Below are 9,726 nucleotides of genomic sequence, written 5' to 3' on the forward strand. Positions count from 1 at the left end.
TAAAAAAAAAAGACATGAAACAGGATTTGGCCAATTGTGTATTTGCAATGCGTGCACCGAGAGTGGTTTCATTTTCCCAGATAAGGAAACAGAGGAAGTCCTAATGTGAAGTCAGTATGTGGTATTCTGTCTGATCATTAAGGCTACGATTTAGTCATGGGTATTTTTAGTAAAAGTCATGGACAGGTCACGGGCAATAAACAAAAATTCATGGCCCTTGACCTATCCATGACTTATAGTAAAAATACCTGTGTCTAAATCTTGGAGGGGGGGTGCCTGGGGCCAGCAGCACCAGCTGCTGGGGACCAATGCTGTTCCAGTTGGCTGCCCAGGGACTACTGCCGGGGCCAGTGGACCACGGCTGCTCTGGCAAGTCACTCGGGGATGGCTGACTGGGGCCATGGACCGTGGATGCTCCAGGGGCTGCCCAAGCAGTGGCTGGTATGGCTGTCCCTGGGGCCACCTGAGCCAGATTTACGCACATGCTCAACTTTATGCATTGAAATCGATGGGACTACTCACAGTGTTTAGTTAAGCATATATGAAAGTCTGTTCAGGATCGGGCTTTACATTTTTTCAGTAAATATTGGTTGTTCTTCAAAATGTAAGGACACAACATTGACATTGATAACAGTTCAAAATAAGGTAACCATAAGCTTCACAATACTTCATTTTTAATCCTCATGCACTGAAAAAAGTAAACCCCTGCATGTGTCTTCTCTTGTGTCACCTTTGATATAGCTAAAATCTTGAGCCTGCAATTTGTTTTGTGCAGCTGGATCTCTGGCCCTGTTGATTTCAGTGAGATTCCATGGCAGTTTACCTGCATGAACCAGCTTTCAGGTTTGGGGCCTAAAGCGGATATTTACACTCCAGTTGTGCAAACAGTTATGCGTGTGCTTTATTTTATACACATGAGTAGTCTCAGTGAAGTCAAAGGGTTTACTCAGATGCGTGAAGTTCAGCCAGGGTTACTCTTTGCAGTATCAGACCCTTGTGCTGTCCTCTCACCTTTGATGCTGTGTTGCATTTATGAAAATCACTCTGGAACTTGTGATGCTTTAGGAAACATTTAACTTTCCCTCACAGTAAATTTCAATTAAGAAAGAATTTTCTTTTGGAGGGAGTTTTTGGAAAATTAAATAAATTATTGCCTTTATCAGTTCAGATCTCACCTTTTCAAGCCTGACTATAAGACCATGTACAATCCCTATCTCTACCCTCACCAACTTTTCCCGAAGACCCCACTACCACAGAGTGGTTACTAGTGCTGTACGTCGGTGAAACAAGGAGACTCTGCTTAGCATTCTCCAGTAATATTTGTTGAGTTGCTAACATGGGGCGGCTTATTTCACAACTCATTGAGAGGCATATTCCTCACCTCAGTCAAGGAACACCTCATAAACTAGAGAAAGTGCCTGCCCTCTCTTCTTTTAGACTCTAGCATGTATAGTTACTTTTGCGGTATATACAGCTCTTTCTGGCTGACTTCAAAGACTGAAGCCAGGGAAAGAGCTGTCAGAGACAACAGACCCTAAAGTAAGGGAGTGGTGTAAGTTCCCTGCCTTACACTGGTGCAGTATATCTATGTTGGGAGTTTGCACTGGTGTAGCTACCTGGTGTAAGCACACTGGTGCAAAAATCCCTTATGCAGACCAGCTGTTAGACTCTCCACATCTGCTGCAATAAATAACAGAAGCTCACAAAGTCCTAGAGGTTCAATAAGTTATCTTGACTGGCAAAAGAAACCTCTGTTGTTCAATTCGCTCTGGAGGTGGGTAGGGGGATATTATAACTGAGGGCATTTAAGTCTAAAATGAAGAATTTCAAAGTGATGAGGTATATAGTATGCCCTGTATCCTTATCACCAGACTCATCTGAAGGGAGGTCTTACAGCCTTTGTTAGGAAATGAAAGTGACGCTGACTATTCAGTAGTTTACATTGTGCTCTAAAACGTAACAAAGGTACCATCTACTTCCTTCAGGCTGAGCCTGATTTACCTGCATATTCTGTTATAACACACAGATGTAAGTTCTAATTTTTTGAGGAAACATGATGCTCTTTTACCTGTTGCAATGTAATTGGATAATGCATGTATAAATGACTTGTTTAGCCTGCCAATGAATGTTGCTAATGCCTTACCACAAAAAAAAAAGCATATTTTTTGTTTTTATTTTTCCTCAGAGGCAAATCCAAACAATGCTAGATTTGGGAAACTGTTTACTGAAAAGCATTTTCTAATAGATCTCTGAAGAAGTGCAATTGTATAATTATTATTGTTCAGTGCATACAGTTCATTGTCTCTTCATCACTCTGTACACTGCTGCTATTAGTGCTTGTTCTAATAAATCTCAATGTACACTGTTTAAGCTGCTGTAACTTCTGTGGGTTGATTTGTTAGTTCAAGATTGTTTGAGTATGATTCATAAAACCAAAAATCCTACACATATCTTTACACAGTTGTGTGAATTTATTGCTGAATGCTGGCGTGCAGTTTGGAGGATACATTGTACAGATGGTTATACACCAGATTAAAAAATAATTCATTTTTAGAGTTACGGAGTTGTGACAGGCATAACAGCCCTTTCCCCAGGAGCATTCTTCTTGATGACTTCCGAGTCTGTACTAACTTTTCCCACTGCAGAATAACCTTCATATAGGAACTCTATCCCCAGCATGGCCTTTCTGAGGCTTGCACTTTCAATTTGGCAGAGTCAAACAACTGCAGCCTAAAGTAGCTGATTCGCAGTTGGCAATTGCTGGCTATATCTTTTTGTTACGGTTGATAAGTACCTGTTTGTGTATCGTCCCCCTTCCCCCCCCCCCCCTTGTCTTTTTTATGGATAAGGGGATTCTCAGAGCATGTGTCACATGTTTTATGGGAGGATGTAGGAAAGTTGGCATAAAAACGTATTCGGTTTTGGCTTAGTTCTGCAGAAGTAATCAAATGTACAGAATGGAATTGACCCATTACACTTAATTTTGGAATTGCACAATCCTTAAAAATTGATCTAATTTTTAATAATGCGATTAAAACCGAGTCATAGTTTGTAGAAAACAAAGAATTTGTTCCAGAGGAGGATTTAAGATATTTGAGCGTTTCTTGGCATTGTGCAATGTACAGGAGTTCAAGCAGGTTCCTGGCGTGCTGCCCAGATGGAAACACCAGAGAATGACAGTTGCTTTTCCCAAGCTTGGCAATGCTGTTGCTATGCTGCAGAGCACATATCTAAGCTCATCGAAATACAGGCCTCATGGTTGTTTGTGTACGGAGAGTCTGTTCTCTGTTAAATCAATTACTTCAGTGGAGTTACTCAAGAAGTGCAGTGGTTTAGCTGAGATCCCAGAATCTGGGCCTGAATGTCTTATAGCATCCGAAGAAGTGGGCTGTAGCCCACGAAAGCTTATGCTCAAATAAATTTGTTAGTCTCTAAGGTGCCACAAGTACTCCTGTTCTTTTTGCGGATACAGACTAACATGGCTGCTACTCTGAAACCTGTCATTATAGCAAAATGTATCCCAACTCAGTGACCACTACTCAGCAAAAGTGTGCATAAGCTAAATGTAAAAAGTCACCTGTCATGTAGATTTAATTGACTGGACTTGGGGACTAGATTTGGGAAAGGAAGGACCTTGAAGCAGTGCCATTAAGCTGCCTCTGTACTCTTGTAACATGATACCTAATTCAGCATCAGGGCTACTTACTACCTAAGCATGGAAGTTAATTTTATTTTTAAAATGTAACGATAGCGCCTCCTTTAACCACAGACATAGGCACTGTGGTGCGATGAAGCAAGACAGGGCAGGGAAAGAATGGCAGGTTTCATCCCAAGCCATCTGCAGTAGCTGCCCGCAGGAAACGGTTAGATGTTATAACGCTGATTGCATACTTGCAATGTGTTCTGGTACACAGGAATTTTTGGATTGCTTGGGAGAGTAACCCAACACACCCAGACAAGGATTTGTACCTTAGATCCCTGTTACTTTTGTAACGTTTGTTTAATTTTGTAAACTTTAAAAGTAGCCATCATAGTCATAGTATATGCTTAATCACTGTCAGTACTATGTGCTCCTGCAAAAATATTCATCTATAGCTTTCTTTTCCTTCAAGCGAGTACACAGTATTTTTCACACTCCATTAGCTAGACATTGTCAAACATCCTAGAATCTTTAAATCTCTTAGCAATGCTAGGTCACTGGAATGCCATGCTGTGATGCTAACTCTTCAACAAAGCTGAAATTAGTTCCTTATTCCCCAGTTTCTCATTTGTAGTACCAGCTCTTTATTCGTGGTTCCCAGTTTCTTATTCAAAGGCCAAAATTATTTAAAAATACATCAATATAAGATTTTTTTTTGAAATTTCATCAAATTAATGGATTGAATGTGATAAACATGTAAATTACTAATTATTAATTAAATAAGGAGCTGGGGTTTGATTGATTGTATGTGACAAAATAAATTTCGAGTCACCCTAAGTGACATGGCCCCACAACCATCAGACTGTTCTGAAGGAGCTGGGACATACCACTTGCTGACCCAAAGCTTCGTTCTTGTGCTGTGTGCTGCCAGATACCACGCCCCATCACAATTTCATATTGTAATTAGAGTTTGAAGAAGGAGGTGGACCCAATACATTTTGGGTCGCCCCAACTGATACATCCGTGCAACCGATGGACTGTTCTGAAGGAGCTGACACATGCCATTCACTGACCGAAAGCCTCGTTCTTGAGTAGCATACTGCCACCTATTACATGCCCACCACTTTTCCATGCTGTACATAGAATTTGAATAAGGAACCGAAATTTGACAGACTGTACATGACAAAATTAGTCTTGGGTCACCCCAAGTGACACATCCCCATGACCGCTAGACTGTTCTGAAGGAGCTGGGACATGCCACTCACTGACCCGAAGTTTTGCTCTAGAGCAATATGCTGCCGTATGTCATACATCTACGCCATTTCCATAGTGTACATTGGGTTTGAATCAGGAACGGTTCAGACTGTATGTGACAAAATGTGTCTGGTCAACCTATATGAATGTCCCTATGATCTTCAGATTTTTCAGAGGAGCTGGAACATGCCAGTCATTGACCCAAAGCTTTGTTCCTGCTCAATGTACTCTGAGATATGACATCCCTACCCCACATCTGTATTGTACATATTGCTTGAATTAGGAGCTGGGATTTGACAAAATGTAAGTGACAAAATGTCTCTGGTCACCCCATGTGATACATCCCTGTGACTGTCAGGCTGTTCTGAAGGAGCTTGAATAAGTCACTCCCTGACCCAAAGCTTCGTTCCTGTGCAATATGCTGCCAAATATCACATTCCCACCACACTTCCGTATTGTACGTGGAATTTGATTAAGGAGCTGGAGTTTGACTGGCTGACAAAATATATATGAGGTCCCCCAAGTGATGTCTCTTGTCATTTTTGTAATGAAGAGTTGAGGATATTCCACTCCCAGAGGTGAACCCGTCTCTAGAGGAATGGAACAGAAAGCTACAGGAGCCATAACTGATGGGTGTCCTTGTGGTTTCAAATAAGCAGCAGCCAAGGAGGGTTCTTTAATCATTCTAAACAAGCAAACAGTCATCACTGGGGACTCCGTATTAAGAAGAATGAACAGAGAAGGGGCACAAGGACAATAAGATAGTGTGCTGTCTTCCTGAAGTGAAGATATGAGATGTAATGGCAGGATTAGGCAGGCTTGGCAACTCTCCACTGATAACTACACACATTGGAACCAATGATACAGCATCATGTGAAACTACATATAGAAGTCCCCAGGCATCTTTGAACACAATGGAAGAAAAGGAAAATCCAAACGATCTTCCTGGGACCTTACTGGCCCAATGAGCAGCAGAAGGCCGAAAATATTGGAGGTGAACTGTTAGCTCTACAACTCTTGAAGATTCTGTTTTTGTGAAACACTGGGCCACATTCCAGTGGGAGAGGGGGGCTGTACAAATGGGATGGCCTGCATCTCACAGGTATGGGAACAACCTTCTCAGTTGGAGACTAGCTGTAGCAGTTAGGAGGGCATTAAACTACCATAATTAGGAAGGGTGTTAAGGAGGCAAATTTGCTATCAAGCTCAAGATGTCATGAACTAATTGAACTAATGTGGCAAAAAACGCAGAGAGAAGACATTTTTCAGTTGCTTCTATACCAATGCTAGGAGACTGAGTAACAATAAGAGAAATTAGAAATTCTCATTGCTAAGAATTGTTTTTATAGAATTGCCATTCTGAAACAACATGGGACAATTCACATGACTGGTTACAAATTGTTTAGGAAGAACAGCGTGTGTAAAAGTTGTGAGAGTGGTGGCTCTCTACATTAAAGACACCATTATCTGTTTTAGAGTTAATGATAACTCAGACCCACAGGAACTTGAATGCGTATGGATCAATGCCAAGAATGGGGTCTGGTGGGAGTTGTGATATTTAGCAGCATATTGCATGGGAACAAAGCTTTGGGTCTTGGAGTGACTTACAGTACTTTCAGAACAGTCTGATGGACACCAGGATGTGTCACTTGGGGTGACCAGAGACACATTTTCTCATGTCCAGTCAGTCGAAATTTAGATCCGTATGCAGTCACGATTTACAAAAAAGGAAATGAGATGGGGACATGACATTTGGCAGCATAGTGTGCAGGAACGAAGCTTCGGGTTGGTGAATGCCATGTCCTGGTTCCTTCAGAACAGTCTGACAGTCACAGAGACAGGCCATTTTGGGTGATCCAAAACTTACTTTGTCTTGTATAGCCAGTCAAATCCCAGTTCCTAATTCAAATGCTACGTACAATATGGAAGTGGGGTAGGGTGTCATATCTCACAGTATATTGTGCTGGAACTAAGCTTCGGTCAGTGAGTGGCATGGCTCAGCTGCTGCAGAACAGTTTTATGGTCACAATCCGAGACACATTTTGTCATGCGCAGTCAATCAAAACCCAGTTTCTTATTCAAACTCTATGTATAATATGGAAAATGGTGGTGGCGTAACGGGTGGTAGCATGCTGCTCAGGAACACAGCGTCAGGTTGGTGAATGGCTTGTGTCAGCTCCTTCAGAACAATCCATCAGTTGTTAGGGCAGGTCAGTTGGGGTGACCCAGAACTTATTTTGTCATGTACAGCCAATGAAAGTCTACTGCCTTATTCAAACTCCATGTACAATGTGGAAGTGGAGTGGGGGTGTGAATATGGTAGCATATTGTACAACAATAAAGCTTTGTGTCAGCCAGTTATATGTCCCCGCTCCTTCCGAACAGTCTGTCACACATTTTGTCTCGTGCGGTCAGTGAAAACCCAACTTTACAAAAAGGAAGTAGAGTGGGGGTGCAATATTTGGTGGCATATTGCACAGAAACGAAGTTACAGGTTGGCGAGTGGCACGTTCCAGCTCCTTGCAGAATAGTTTGATCACTGGGGATGTATCAAATGGGGTGACCCGAAACTTATTTGGTCACATACAGTCAATTAAATCTTAGCTACTTATTTATTTAATTAGTAAATAATCATTACAGTTTTTATCACGTTCAAGCAAATTAAGTGGATGAAATTTCAAAAAAATTTAATCTTACATTGATGTAGTTTTAAATAATATTTTGGCCTTTGAATAAGGAACTGGGAGCCATGAATAAGGAGCTGGTCCCACAAATAAGAAACTGGTAATAAGGAACCATCTTCAGCCTCGTAACTCCTCAGGTGTATTTATCCACAGTGGCTGCCATTGTGCAACTGGTACAAGACAGACTAAGCAACTGGATCCAAGCTCTAATCTTTGATTTCAAGGTAATTTGCTTGAAAGAGTGTACTTTTGGAGTTTGCACCAGGTAGGTGGTTGCAGCTTTATTTCTTCCACAGATTGTGCCTTCTTTAATTCCTAAGATTTCACTTAGTGCAGGATGCCATATTCTGTGCACACCTATTCTAAATTAATCTTTTAAATCTTGGTCAGTGAAGAAGTACCCATATATATCAGTATTGTAAAGACACTACACAAAGCATTAAGAATTGCTTTTGGGTAACTGAAATGCCAGCTGCATGAGTTGTTTAGTATAACTCAGGGTATGTCTTCACTACCCGCCGTATCGGCGGGTAACAATTGATTTATCCGGGATCGATATATCGTGTCTTGTTAAGACGCGATATATCGATCCCTGAATGCGCTCACCGTTGACTCCGGAACTCCACCAGAGCGAGCGGCGGTAGTGCAGTCGATGGGGGAGCCGCGGCCGTCGATCCCGCACAGTCTGGACCCCAGGTAATTCGATCCAAGATACTTCGACTTTATTCGCGTAGCTGAAGTTGCGTATCTTGGATCGATCCCCCCCGCTAGTGTAGACCAGCCCTTAGAAGAACAGACTTGAACAAGACTTGCTGTGATAACACATACAAAGTTAAGTTCGCTCTTCTTCTCAAGCCCTTCCTTGATCTTAGTTAGTGCATAATAAATGGGTTGTATCACCATTAGTAACAAATATCTTTTTGACCTATTCCTACAGTATGAGTGAGTTTATAGATTGAGACAGTTGTCAGTATAATTGCCTGTGTCTGGAAACTGTAAAACTTCTAGCCAAATGGTTGGGTATTCTGAGATTAATGGAAACTGAGCATAAGCGTCACCCAAAAACTCTTTGGAAAAACTACAGTCTAGCAGGGGAAGTATCACATGGTTTATATTTTGAACTGAATGTGGACAGTTTGTTTTACTCAAAGTCTACTAAAAATCTCTATATTTTTGATCTTTAAAAATAATCTTTAATTTATACTGTGCTTTCTATCTCTGAATGCTTTAAAATGTTGATTACATGAGATTTATAGAGTGCACTACGTGTAGTAGCAATTAACAGACAAGAAGACAAGTCCCATATCCTGAGTGTTGTACGTTTATATAAAGGGTAGATTTATACAGTATTTATAATGGATTAATAGACGTTATAAGCATGTTACAGAGATGAATAATGTGTTATAGATGACTTCTACAGATGAGTTTAAAACTACCATAGGTGTTAATTAGCCTGTTATAAGCAACCGTTTGGACTAGCAAAACATCTATTAATTTATTAACCTGTTATAAACTGATTATAAATTATTCCTTAATATAAAGCGACCATGTTGTGTATAGCTATGTAATCACTCCTCAGCTATTCATAGGTGTGCACTTCTGGGGTGGAAGGCAGCAGCTCTTTAGCAGAACAGCAAAACTATTTAGAACAGAAAATGATGCCTATCCTATCCGACTGAAACTACAGAGGCAATTTTAAATAGGTCAAATGTAGTTATCCAAGTTAGAACTTGGTTAGGACACTAGCACTAACCTCTCTATTCTTACAAAAATTGTGATGAACCTTCAATGACCACTGGATATTAGGATGTCTGGTTTACATCTCATCCAAAAATCTTCACACTCAGTGCATCCCGTACACTGGTTCAGTACTTTCTGATAGGCAGGAGTGTTATTCCTGGTATAGCACCACAGCTTTCCAAAGAGGTTTCCCTTCCAGTTGCAGACCAAGTCAAACCATGTTATGTTATCAAAATCTGAAGAACTTGCAGTCCAGGGTACTAGGATGTAGACAACACTGCAGGCACTTTTTCTGCTTCTTCAGGCCTGAATGTTGGTAAAGTCACTAATTCACAGCTGTATCTCTGCTTCTGAGATCTTAATAATGGTCATAGCATCAATCACTTGTTCCAAGTGTAAAAATAAAAC

Source organism: Trachemys scripta, chromosome 11 (genome assembly GCF_013100865.1).
Source record: "Trachemys scripta elegans isolate TJP31775 chromosome 11, CAS_Tse_1.0, whole genome shotgun sequence".
In the NCBI taxonomy this organism is placed as follows: domain Eukaryota; kingdom Metazoa; phylum Chordata; order Testudines; family Emydidae; genus Trachemys; species Trachemys scripta.